Below are 13,768 nucleotides of genomic sequence, written 5' to 3'. Positions count from 1 at the left end.
GACTGGGGAAAGCTGTTGACTATAGGAAGGGCACTGTGCTTTTTACTTGACCCATCTTGTCTGACTTTGCACTCCAAGGGATGCAGTCACCGATACGAAGTTTCAAGTTAAACGTTTTTTTTATTAGTTGTATGGCAGACACCGTCCAGCAAAAATGCTTACTTGCAGGTTCCTTCTCGACAAAAATCTCAAAAAAAAAAAGACAAGAATAAGTTGTGTCTTTGATTGAGATCCTAAAATTCACCTACAGTGTACGGGTTCTGTACTTAACTCTATGTTACACCTACTCAGATTTCACATGGACACAGATGAGCACTGTCCTGTTATGAGCCTCGTCAAAAAAGTGTTGTCTGTGTGAGGTAAATGGGATGGAAGCCAGCACAGATGTTCTATAACACCAACACACTGATATAGACCAACACAAATACACACGTATAATACAACCTCGCAGAGTCAGAAATTAGGTGATTTTGCCACGGCTCCACAGTGGAACATATGGGTAACGGTTATGATGCTCAATTAGGATGTGTAGGAGACACAGAAGGAGTTATAGCCTTCTGCTTTGGGGAGAGAGAAGTGTTCAAGATTAGCAGGTTTATTGCTTGTTCATCATCATTCCGCAACGGTGATTGCAAAATGTGGATGGCTGTTTGGGTCATGGTTGGATTCTGTGAGGATTTTATAACACCATCCTCTCCCAGTGACTGCCTTTGCAGTCTTGGCATCTGTGATTACGTTATTTTACAATAATTAGCATGATTCACATAGCTGCTTGCTTTATGGCCACTGATACAATGTACAATTGTCTTGTATTGTGTTCCATTGGGGGGCGTTTTTAATTTTGATTTGAATCTGGTGGAGAATGAGAATAGATAGAGGAAGAAAGCTATTGAAGAGAGGGGCGGAGATAAATAGAGAGAGAAGGGAGAGAGAGAGAGACAGACAGACAGACAGACAGACAGACAGACAGACAGACAGACAGACAGACAGACAGACAGACAGAAAGAGAAAGAGAAAAAGTGAACGAGAGAAAGAAAGAAAGAGAGAAGGGAGAGACTGCACAAACAATGGAGATACAGGAGGGATGTTTTACTCTGGGTGCAGAGAGACACACACACACACACACACACACACACACACACACACACACACACACACACACCTGGTGATATCATACGGAATTATCCACAGAATCCACAGAATGATCCACTGTACACCGAGCGTACAAAACGGTAGGAACACCTTTCCTAATATTGACTTGCACCCCTTTCTGCCCTTCGAACAGCCTCATTTCGACGCAGCCATGCAATCACAACAACAAGGCTCTCTGATTCACGAGCCATCAGACTCAATTTCCAGCAGCTTAGCAGAGAAGATGTTGATGTCTGTTCCACCACAGCTCTAATGTACTGTTATGAAAGATATGCATCTCACCACATCCCCGCAGACCACACCAGGCCACACCAGACCACACACACACGGCCTCAGGCAGGCAGGAGCACACGCACACACACACACACACATGTCACACACTAAAATAACACTTTCTCCGGCATAGCTGCTGTATCACTTAGCAAAACAGTGCAATGACGTAACATGGTGCTGTCAGAGGCAGGTTGATAGTTTAGACTTGGTCTGTGTCCCAGACAGCACCATAGTCCCTATGTAGTCAAAGGTACTGTAGTGCACTGTATAGCGAATCGGGTGTCATTTGGTTTGCACCCTTGGTCTACTGTTACACATCTCATTCCTAAATGGTAGCCTATGTACAGTGCATTTGGAAAGAATTCAGACCCCTTCCCTTTTTATACATTTTGTTACATTATAGCCTTATTCTAAAATAGATTAAATTGTTTTTTCCCCCTTATCAATCTACACACAATACCCCATAATGACAAGGCAAAAACAGGTTTTTAGACATTTTTGCAAATTTAGTAAAATAAATTAACTGAAATATCACATTTACATAAGTATTCAGACCCTTTACACAGTGCTTTGTTGAAGCACCTTTGGCAGCGATTACAGCCTCGAGACTTCTTGGGTATGACGCTACAAGCTTGGCTCCCCTGTATTTGGGGAGTTTCGACACATTCTTCTCTACAGATCCTCTCAAGCTCTGTCAGGTTAAATGGGGAACGTCGCTGCACAGCTATTTTCAGGTCTCTCCAGAGATGTTAGATTGGGTTCAAGTCCGGGCTCTGGCTGGGCCACTCAAGGACATACAGAGACTTCTCCCGAAGCCTGTGTGCTTAGGGTCAATGTCCTGTTGGAAAGTGAACCTTTGCCCCAGTCTGAGGTCCTTGGCTCTCTGGAGCAGGTTTTCATCAAGGATCTCTCTGTACTTTTCTCCGTTCATCTTTCCCTCAATCCTGACTAGTCTCAGAGTCCCTGCCACTAAAAAACATCCCCACAGCATGATGCTGCCACCACCATGCTTCACCGTAGGGATGATATTGGCCAGGTGATGAGCGGTCCCTGGTGCCTTTCCACTTAACATTCAGGCAAAGAGTTCAATCTTGGTTTCATCAGACAAGATAATCTTGTTTCTCATGGTCTTTGAGTTCTTTTGAAGCTTTTTAGCAAACTCCAAGCGGGCTGTCATGTGCCTTTTACTAATGGGTGTCTTCCGTCTGGCCACTCTTCCATAAAGGCCTGATTGGTGGAGCACTGCAGAGATGGTTGTCCTTCTGGAAGGTTCTCCCATCTCCACAGAGGAACTCTGGAGCACTGTCAGTGACCATCGGGTTCTTGGCCATCTCCCTGGCGGAAGGCCCTTCTCCTCCAATTGCTCAGTTTGGCCGGATCGGCCAGCTCTAGGAAGAGTCTTGGTGGTTCCAAACCTCTTCCATTTAATAATGATGGAGGCCACTGTGTTCTTGGGGACCATCAACGCTGCAGAATGTTTTTGGTACCCAGATCTTTGCCTCGACACAATCCTGTCCCGGAGCTCTACGGACAATTCCTTTTGACCTCATGGCTTGGTTTTTGCTCTGATATTATATAGACAGGTGTGTGCCTTTCCAAATCATGTCCAATCAGTTGAATTTCCCACAGGTGGACTCCAATCAAGTTGTAGAAGCATCTCAAGGATGATCAATGGAAACAGGATGCACCTGAGCTCAATTTCGAGTCTCATAGCAAAGGGTCTGAATACCTATATAAATTAGGTATTTCAGTTTTTTGTTTTTATGGGGTATTGTGTGTAGATTGAAAGCAGGGTTGTCCTGGTCAAAATTAGTGCACTTCTATAGGGAATAGGGTGCCATTTGCGATGCAGCCTATGCCATTACGAGTGAAAGGTTTTCCGTCTGAACAGTGGACAATCGCGTGGTCATACACTTCCTTGTGTGTAGCAGAGAGCTGTGGAAAATGTTGTGAAAACCATACAAACCAAAACTTTTGTTGTTAAACGTTATTGTTTTCTCAGCTGTAACCTAGTATTGACAAATGAAAATGTAAATTATTTTACATTTAAAATGCAGGATATCATGAAAAAGATCCATTATATGGGAATTGCTTTGATAATACACTATTGTGGTACGGTGCTGTATATAAAAATCCCTTGCCCTGCCTCCCGAGTGGCGCAGCGGTCTAAGGCACTGCATCGCAGTGCTAGAGGCGTCACAACAGACGTGGGTTTGATCCAAGACCTGGTCGTGATCGGGAGTCCCATAGAGCAGCGCACAATTGGCCCAGCATCGTCCGGGTTAGAGGAGGGTTTGGCCGGAGGGGCTTTACTTGGCTCATCGCGCTCTAGCGACTCCTTGTGGTGGGCCGGGCGCCTGCAGGCTGACTGCCGTAGTCAATTGAACATTGTTTCCTTCAACACATTGGTGCGGCTGGCTTCTGGGTTAAGCGGGCGGGTGTTAAGAAGCCCGGTTTTGGGGGGTTATGTTTTGGAGAACGCATGACTTGACCTTCACCTCCTGAGCCCGTTGGGAATTTGCAGCGATGAAAAGGGGTAAAATACCCCAAAATCTAAAAATGAATAAATACGAAAATCCCCTGCACTTACACACACACACACACACACACACACACACACACACACACATCAGAGCAAGGTTTATGCCTCCTGCTCCCCACTGAATCGCTGTAATTTGTACAGCAACCAAACCCCTTTTGTTTAATAAACAATTTGTCAGTGATGTATCGAAAGCCAACTCTAATTTGATTTACCCATGAAACGGGGCAGTCGGCGGATGTGCATGGGACATTTTACTTTCTTTGTGAGAGTAAACATAAATGTTATAGCCAGTGAGTGAGTGAGTGAGTGCGTGTGTGTGTGTGTGTGTGTGTGTGTGTGTGTGTGTGTGTGTGTGTGTGTGTGTGTGCGAGCGCGAGCGAGCGAGCGCACACTGCCTGCATATGTGGAGAAGCGATCCTTAGGGGCTTGAAATTACATCTAAATGACATAATCAGTCAAGATGGATGACTGCCTCCCGTCCAGAGTGTTTTGAACTCTCAGCCGATCCAACTTAATCACGTCTGGAGGGAAATGATGGAATGTCTAATGGTTTCCCTCTGTGTTGCTCTTATCCCCTCCCCTTTTCACATAACTTGATTGTTATTGTGGTTTACTGACTCTGCTTACATATCTGAAGGAGGCTGACGTAACTAAAGATGGAATGTGATTTGTGTCTATAGTCTAGGGCAGTGTCTCAAATGTCACCCTGTACCCCTTTATTGTGCAGAACTTTTGACCAGGGCCTATAGGGTTCTGGTCAAAAGTAGTGGATCCTTCTATATAGGGCAGGGATGGGCAACTCTGATGGGGGTGGGGGCCACACAAAAAAATATACACATCCATACCCATACATCTAGTCAGAGCCGGCCCTAGCCTTTTGGGGGCCCTAAGTGAAATGTTGTTTCCCCAACCTTGCGAGTGAAACATTTTAGGGGCCCACCTCTTGACAGCGAAGAGAAAGAATTTAAGTTTTAGAGTTCATTTCCTGCAATTCTACACATTTTACCATGGGGCGTAGAAAACATGTTGAAGTTTTAAGCAAGTTTTTACTGCAAGTATACATGGGGAGGAGTGAAATGTAGAAATTGTATAACTCATTTCATGCAATTCTACTCATTTTGCCATAGGGTGGAGAGCAATATTTGCAGTTTTTAATATGATATATGAGTGAGAGTAACTAACAAAATCAAAGGGGGCCCCCTGGTTGGTAATTGATTACTACAAGTTTAGATAGCTTAGTTTAGATAGCTGGCCGCTAGATAGCTGATAGCTGATAGCTGGCTGATAGCTGGCCGCTAATTTAGCAATCGGGAAAAAAATACTGACAAAAGATCTCTTTCCCAAGAGTAATACTACATAGCAGTGCAGTGAACAGTTAAGATGTCACGACATCCGCCGAAGTTGGTCCCCGTTCGGGCGACGTTCGGCGGTCGAAGTCAACGACCTTCTAGCCATTGCTGATCCACTTTTCATTTTCCATTGGTTTTGTCTGGTGGCGCCGGTAGTGTGGGACCTGGACACGGACATTGAGCAGGCCTTACGTGCAGAGCCCGCGTCTGTACGTCCCGTCTGCTGTTCGTGACCGGTTGATCGATTGGGCCCACACGTCACCCTCCTCTGGTCATCCTGGGATCGGTTGGACATTGCGCTGTTTGAGCGGGAGGTACTGGTGGCCTACCTTGGCTAAGGACGTGAGGGTTTATGGTTCCTCCTGCTCGGTGTGTGCCCAGTGTAAGGCTCCTAGACACCTGCCCAGAGGTAAGCAACACCCCTTACCCGTTCCACAGCGGCCTTGGTCGCACCTGTCGGTGGATTTTCTGACTGATCTCTCACAGGGTAACGCCGCGATCCAGGTCATTGTGGATCGTTTCTCTAAGTCCTGTCGTCTCCTCCCTCTGCCTGGTCTCCCTACGGCCCTACAGACTGCGGAGGCCTTGTTTACGCACGTCTTCCGGCACTACGGGGTGCCTGAGGATATTGTATCTGATCGGGGTCCCCAGTTCACGTCTAGGGTCTGGAAGGCGTTCATGGAACGTCTGGGGGTTTCGATCAGCCTTACTTCAGGGTTTCACCCCGAGAGTAATGGGCAGGTGGAGAGAATGAACCAGGATATGGGCATTGTTCTGCGGTCCTATTGCCAGGACCGGCCGGGGGAGTGGGCGGCGTTCGTGCCCTGGGCCGAGATGGCACAAAACACGCTTCGCCACTCCTCCACTAACCTCTCTCCCTTCCAGTGCGTACTGGGGTACCAGCCTGTTCTGGCGCCTTGGCATCAGTCAGACCGAGGTTCCTGCGGTGGATGACTGGTTCAGGCGCGCGGAGGAGACATGGGAACCTGTCCGTGTTCACCTTCAGCAGGCCGTGACGTGCCAAAAGGAGAACGCAGATCGCCACCGCAGTGGGGGCCTGATGTGCGCACGGGGGACCAGGCCTGGCTCTCGACTCGAAACCTGCCCCTCCGCCTGCCCTGCCGGAAGCTGGGTCCGCGGTTTGTGGGGCCATTTCAAGTCCTCAGGAGAGTGAACAAGGTTTGTTACAGGTTACAGCTTCCACCCGATTACCGTATTAACCCCTAGTTCCATGTGTCTCTCCTCAGGCCGGTGGTGGCTGACCCGCTCCAGGAGTCTGAGGTGCGGGAGGTTCCTCCGCACCTTCTAGCCATCGCTGATCCACTTTTCATTTTCCATTGGTTTTGTCTTGTCTTCCATCACACCTGGTTCCAATTCCATCAATTCCATGTTGTGTATTTAACCCTCTTGTTCCCCCCCATGTCCTTGTCGGTAATTATTTATTGTAGTGCTTAAGCAACAGCATGCTGGTATTTACCGGGTTTTGTTTGTTGTTTTTTTTTGTTTGTTGTTTATTTACCGTTGTAAATCAGTTTCCGCTCTCCTGCGCCTGACTACTCTGCCACCAGTACGCACCTCACTACATAAGAGCTGTCGTCTGAATCTGAAGGGAGCATACAGTAATAATCAACACAGTGCTTCATTTGCAACCCTTGTAGAGACGTCAATAAAACATATTTTTTTTATCAAGGTGTCGCTGTCATATTATTTTCAAATCATAAAATGATCGGTTGAGAAACCTTGCAAAGGCTATAACCATGGTTGCCTTGTTTTTTGGCTTCCGTCCCCCAAAAAAAACGTTAAAGCGTGAATTGTTTGTGTCCCCTCCCGACGCTGTGACATCATCAGAACCTCTGGTACAGTGCCACATCCACTTCTCCCATGGGAGCCTCATCATTACCCACAATTCCTGGGCCGGCGAAGAGGAGACACTCTGCCTGGCGAAGCCGCCGCTGCTGCCTTCCTCGCCCTGTGCCACGCTGTCTGTCACACGGGAGACCAAGACAGATGTTTCAGGTTACGAAAAACAAACAAACAACAAACAACTTAAAAATAGACATCTGTGGTAGGAAAAACAAATCTACGTGTCAATGGGTGATACTTGAGATGATATCGAGTGTGATTGGCACATTTCCTCTGATCTTTGGATTACCCTGGAAACGGGATGAAACACTAACGCAAGTACTTTCCCAGTAGATTTTTGTCAATATTTTTTGTTTCCTTATGATCCTGTCAATGGTGAGTACGGGAGGCGAAGTCATGTGCAGGAGAGCAGAGTGTACTGAACAGGCGCACTTTACTTCCGTTCCACAATGTACAGCACATAAAAACAACAACGTGCCAAAAACACGAAACATGGCAAAAGTAAAGCTCCCGACAATAATCCACATCACAAACAATTACACACAAAGACATGTAGAATGATTAGGGAATGAAGACCAGGTGTGTATGGGCTAGAAAGCCGGTGACGTCGATCGCCGAACGCCGCCCGAACAAGGAGAGGAGCCAACTTCGGCGGAAGTCGTGACACATCCAGGCTAACCTACCTGGGCCAGTTCAAGACCATTTTCACACTACTGTGACGACCCAAACCATTTTTTTCCTTCACATTGTCCTTTCCAGAACTTTCCAGCTTATATGGTGGATATGTAACCAGGCCAACCCAGCTCGGCTTGATTTGATGGTATAACATACTGGAAATGACCGTCTTTGAGCTGTATGCTTATGGCCAGACAAGTTCAAGTTCAAATGTAATTCTAGTTCCATGTAAGTACAAGCACATACATCAGGGAATGAATTCTAGACTATAACCTAATCCAGGCTTGTCGACCTACCCTATCCCACCGGCCTTACACCAACCTGTGTGGCCTATAGGATGTGTAATAACCACGAGTTACCTTAGGCATTGCCTATTTTCCGTCCACTGTCTGTGATCTCCACTGCCACATAGTGTTTGTGTGTATTTCAAAGCCTTCTCAAAGCCTACACAAGCATAACAGTACTCTCTTGACCTCCTCTCCTGCAACACAACAGCCATTAGAATGCAAACACCCACGCCACAACGCTCAGTGAAAATACGACAGAAACAAATGACTCTGAGAGAAGCACCCATGGCAGAAAAATCATTCACTCCTAATGTCAGCCCCGATCTTGACAATGACAAACAGAGAAAGGACTCAGAGGAGGAAAATAATTTCGGAAACCCTCCAGGTGACATTTGAGAGATATTTACCTTGTGAAGATCTTGACATTTCACTGTGGCTGTCTAATAATATCCTGTATATGAATAACAGTTTGTGGGGAGTGTCTCGGGGTCCGAGGTAGCTGTTGTTGGAAGATATTGATCGTTCCTGCAAGAGTGAAAACCGCCACCAGCATATAGACACCTCCGAGGGGTTTACCGTGTGTGTGTGTGTGTGTGTGTATGTGTGTGTGTGTGTGTGTGTGTGTGTGTGTGTGTGTGTGTGTGTGTGTTCGCCTACCAGACTCAATAGACTAAGCTATTGACATGATGATTTAAAATGCTTTTCTTATAAGTCAGTAACAAAGAATTATACTGTCATATTTTATGATGAATAGGGCATAATGCTCATTAAATCAATGTGTGGCTTTACATACTTTAGTAAACTTTATTCTACTTTCAGAGATGTAATGAAATTGTTTAGATAGATTTTAAAAAATATATACTTTACTGCAGTCAATGAATGTTGCACGGTTTTCTAAAATTGCCGCTATTGATCACTGGTTGTCATTCATTTTAACTCAATTTTAATAGATTTTTTTAAAAGAGGACGGAGGAGAATACTGCCAGGGTTTCTTTGTTGGAGAAGATGTCTTATTGTTCGTTGACTGTACTGCTGGGGGTAAAATGAAGAGGCTTGTCGGGAAGAAAAAAGGCTTGTAAGGAAAACCCAGATCAATCATCCAAGAAAACTATTAAATATGTGTTTGCATCGATTCACTAAGTGGATCCGACTGAGACAGAAATGTTGTGAGTTTGAGTGAAAAGTTCAGCATCTTCAGTGAGTTTTCTGTGTCAGTGGCGATGCATTCAAAGATTTTCAAATGTAGTCTGCCAACCAGGCGGTGGAAGAAGAATAAAGGACTATTGCTAGTGTTTTTAGTTGACCAGCAGTGCACTTTCCACCGATATAGAAACAGAATGTTCTTCTATCTTCGAACAGCTCTATTGCCTTCTCCTTATTTGCTCACATACGTACAGTACAGGCTCACCAACACTCCAGTCTTAGTCTGCATTCCAAATGGCACCATATTCCCTTCCCATAGGGCTCTGGTCAAAAGTAGTGCACTATATAGGGCATCATGTGCCATTTGGGATGCAGACGTAGCCTCGAAGAATGGTATTAGACAGGTGTATTATGGTCTGGATGTTGCCATGACTGTTGCCAGGTAATGCACAGGTTATTGATGTGTTGTAATGGAGGCCATACTCCCTCCTCCACACTCCCTCCTTCCTCACACACAAATCCACCCTTTAGGGAGGATAATCCAATGACATACAATTTAGCTGGAGGGATTGACATTATTTTATTCTTTATTTATACATCTCTTTTGTTTTTACAAGGCAATTGTTTTGGTGGCAGATAGGTTATTAATTCTTCCCCCACTCTCTCTATCTTTCCATTACTTTTCCCTTCTCTTCTTCTCCTCCCTTCATCCCCCACCAACCACCACCCCCTTATCCTTTCTAGATCAAGCTGACCAAGAGAAAAAAAAGGCGTGTGTCACAGTGTCACATTTCAGCTGTGGAGGAAAGGCGGTGAGGTGGGCTTCAGGGTCACAAAGTCTCTCTCTCTCTTACACACACATTATCTCTCTCTCTCTCTCTCTTGCCCTCTCTAACACACATTCTCTCTCTCTCTCTCCCCTTTGTGATTAGTCTTGGCGGGGGGGATAATCAGAGACGGCAGTAATGTATACAGTAATCAGAGACGGCAGTAATGTATACAGTAATCAGAGATGGCAGTAATGTATACAGTAATCAGTGAAGACAGTAATGTATACAGTTATCAGAGAAGATAGTAATGTGTCCAGAAACCAGAGATGGCAGTAATGTATACAGTAATCAGAGATGGCAGTAATGTATACAGTAATCAGAGATGGCAGTAATGTATACAGTAATCAGAGATGGCAGTAATGTATACAGTAATCAGAGGTGGCAGTAATGTATACAGTAATCAGTGAAGGCAGTAATGTATACAGTAATCAGTGAAGGCAATAATGTATGCAGTAATCAGAGGCGGCAGTAATGTATACAGTAATCAGAGAAGACAGTAATGTAGACAGTAATCAGTGAAGGCAGTAATGTATACAGTAATCAGAGATGGCAGTAATGTATACAGTAATCAGAGGTGGCAGTAATGTATACAGTAATCAGTGAAGGCAGTAATGTATACAGTAATCAGTGAAGGCAATAATGTATGCAGTAATCAGAGGCGGCAGTAATGTATACAGTAATCAGAGAAGACAGTAATGTAGACAGTAATCAGTGAAGGCAGTAATGTATACAGTAATCAGAGACGGCAGTAATGTATACAGTAATAAGAGACGACGGTAATGTATTAGGTAATCAGAGATGGCAGTAGTGTGTACAGTAATCAGAGAAGACAGTAATGTAGACAGTAATCAGTGAAGGCAGTAATGTATACAGTAATCAGAGACAGCAGTAATGTATACAGAAATCAGAGACGACAGTAATGTATACAGTAATCAGTGAAGGCAGTAATGTATACAGTAATAAGAGACAACAGTAATGTATACAGATATCAGAGACGACAGTAATGTATACAGTAATCAGAGACGGCAGTAATGTATACAGATATCAGAGACGACAGTAATGTATACAGTAATCAGTGAAGGCAGTAATGTATACAGTAATAAGAGACAACAGTAATGAATACAGTAATCAGTGGAGACAGTAATGTATACAGTAATCAGAGACGGCAGTAATGTATGCAGAAATCAGAGACGACAGTAATGTAGACAGTAATCAGTGAAGGCAGTAATGTATACAGTAATCAGAGACGGCAGTAATGTATACAGTAATAAGAGACGACGGTAATGTATTAGGTAATCAGAGATGGCAGTAGTGTGTACAGTAATCAGAGAAGACAGTAATGTAGACAGTAATCAGTGAAGGCAGTAATGTATACAGTAATCAGAGACAGCAGTAATGTATACAGAAATCAGAGACGACAGTAATGTATACAGTAATCAGTGAAGGCAGTAATGTATACAGTAATAAGAGACAACAGTAATGTATACAGATATCAGAGACGACAGTAATGTATACAGTAATCAGAGACGGCAGTAATGTATACAGATATCAGAGACGACAGTAATGTATACAGTAATCAGTGAAGGCAGTAATGTATACAGTAATAAGAGACAACAGTAATGAATACAGTAATCAGTGGAGACAGTAATGTATACAGTAATCAGAGACGGCAGTAATGTATGCAGAAATCAGAGACGACAGTAATGTATACAGTAATCAGTGAAAGCAGTAATGTATACAGTAATAAGAGACAACAGTAATGTATACAGATATCAGAGACGACAGTAATGTATACAGTAATCAGTGTATACAGTAATCAGTGAAGGCAATAATGTATACATTAATCAGTGAAGGCAGTAATGTATACAGTAATGAGAGACGACGGTAATGTATACAGTAATCAGAGATGGCAGTAATGTGTACAGTAATCAGAGAAGACAGTAATGTAGACAGTAATCAGTGAAGGCAGTAATGTATACAGTAATCAGAGACGGCAGTAATGTATACAGATATCAGAGACGACAGTAATGTATACAGTAATCAGTGAAGGCAGTAATGTATACAGTAATAAGAGACAACAGTAATGAATACAGTAATCAGTGAAGGCAGTAATGTATACAGTAATCAGTGAAGGCAGTAATGTATACAGTAATCAGAGACGGCGGTAATGTATACAGTAATCAGAGACAGCAGTAATGTATACAGTAATAAGAGACAACAGTAATTAATACAGTAATCAGTGAAGGCAGTACTGTATACAGTAATCAGTGTATACAGTAATCAGTGAAGACAGTAATGTATACAGTAATCAGTCAAGACAGTAACGTATACAGTAATCAGAGACGCAGTAATGTATACAGTAATCAGTGACAACAGTAATGTAGACAGTAATCAGAGATGGCAGAAATGTACACAGTGATCAGTGAAGACAGTAATGTATACAGTAATCAGAGACGGCAGTAATGTATACAGAAATCAGAGATGGCAGTAATGTATACAGAAATCAGAGATGGCAGTAATGTATACAGTGATCAGTGAAAACAGTCATGTATACAGTAATCATTGACGGCAGTACTGTATCCCTAACCAGTTTGTGGCCAATTACCCAGTCAGAGCCACGGACTCTCACCTCCGCTGTGACTGGCAGGATTAGTGGCTAAGTCCCTTTACCTGTCAATCCAACATCAAAAACCCTTTTGCCTCATGACTTCTTCATGAGTCAATACAGAAATACACTACAGAAAAAGAAGGAACAATATGTCAGAAATCAGCTCAATATAATTGAAGACTCTACTCCACTTCTGCGAAAATTGGAAAACACAAAACAAACAACAACACAAAGAGTTATCTATCCAAAATAGAGATGTGTGGGTAAACCACTTTTTCAATCTTTACAGCCGTATAACAAAGAACAAATAGCAAAAACATAAACATGATCAAATACGAATCTTAGAATCAACTATTAATAACCAGCAGAATCCACGGGATTCTCCAATTACATTGAAAAAACTATAGGACAAAATACAAAACCTCCAACCCAAAAAGGCCTGTGGTTTTGATGGTATCCTCAATTAAATGATAAAATATCCAGACCATAAATTCCAATTGGCTATACTAAAACACTTTAACATCATCCTTAGCTCTGGCATCTTCCCCCATATTTGGAACCAAGGACTCATCACCCCAATCCACAAAAGTGGAGACGAATTTACAAAATAACTACTGTGGGACATGCGTCAACAACAACCTTAGAAAAATCCTCTGCATTATCATTAACAGCAGACTTGTTCATTTCCTCAGTGAAAACAATGTAGTGAGCAAATGTAAAATTGGCTTTTTACAAAATAAACGTACAACAGACCACATATTCACCCTGCACACCCTAACTGACCAACTGGCAGGTGTCTTCACTGACATTTTCAACATGTTTGAGTCTGTAATACCAACATGCTTCAAGCAGACCACCCTAGTCCCTGTGCCCAAGAACACAAAGGCAACCTGCCTGAAGGACTACAGACCCATAGCACTCACGTACGTAGCCATGAAGTGCTTTGAAAGGTTGGTAATGGCTCACATCAACACCATTATCCCAGAAACCATAGACCCACTCCAATTTGCATACCGCCCAAACAGATCCACAGATGATGCAACTCT

This window comes from Oncorhynchus clarkii, chromosome 7 (assembly GCF_045791955.1).
Source record: "Oncorhynchus clarkii lewisi isolate Uvic-CL-2024 chromosome 7, UVic_Ocla_1.0, whole genome shotgun sequence".
NCBI lineage: Eukaryota > Metazoa > Chordata > Actinopteri > Salmoniformes > Salmonidae > Oncorhynchus > Oncorhynchus clarkii.
This window is presented reverse-complemented; position numbering follows the sequence as displayed.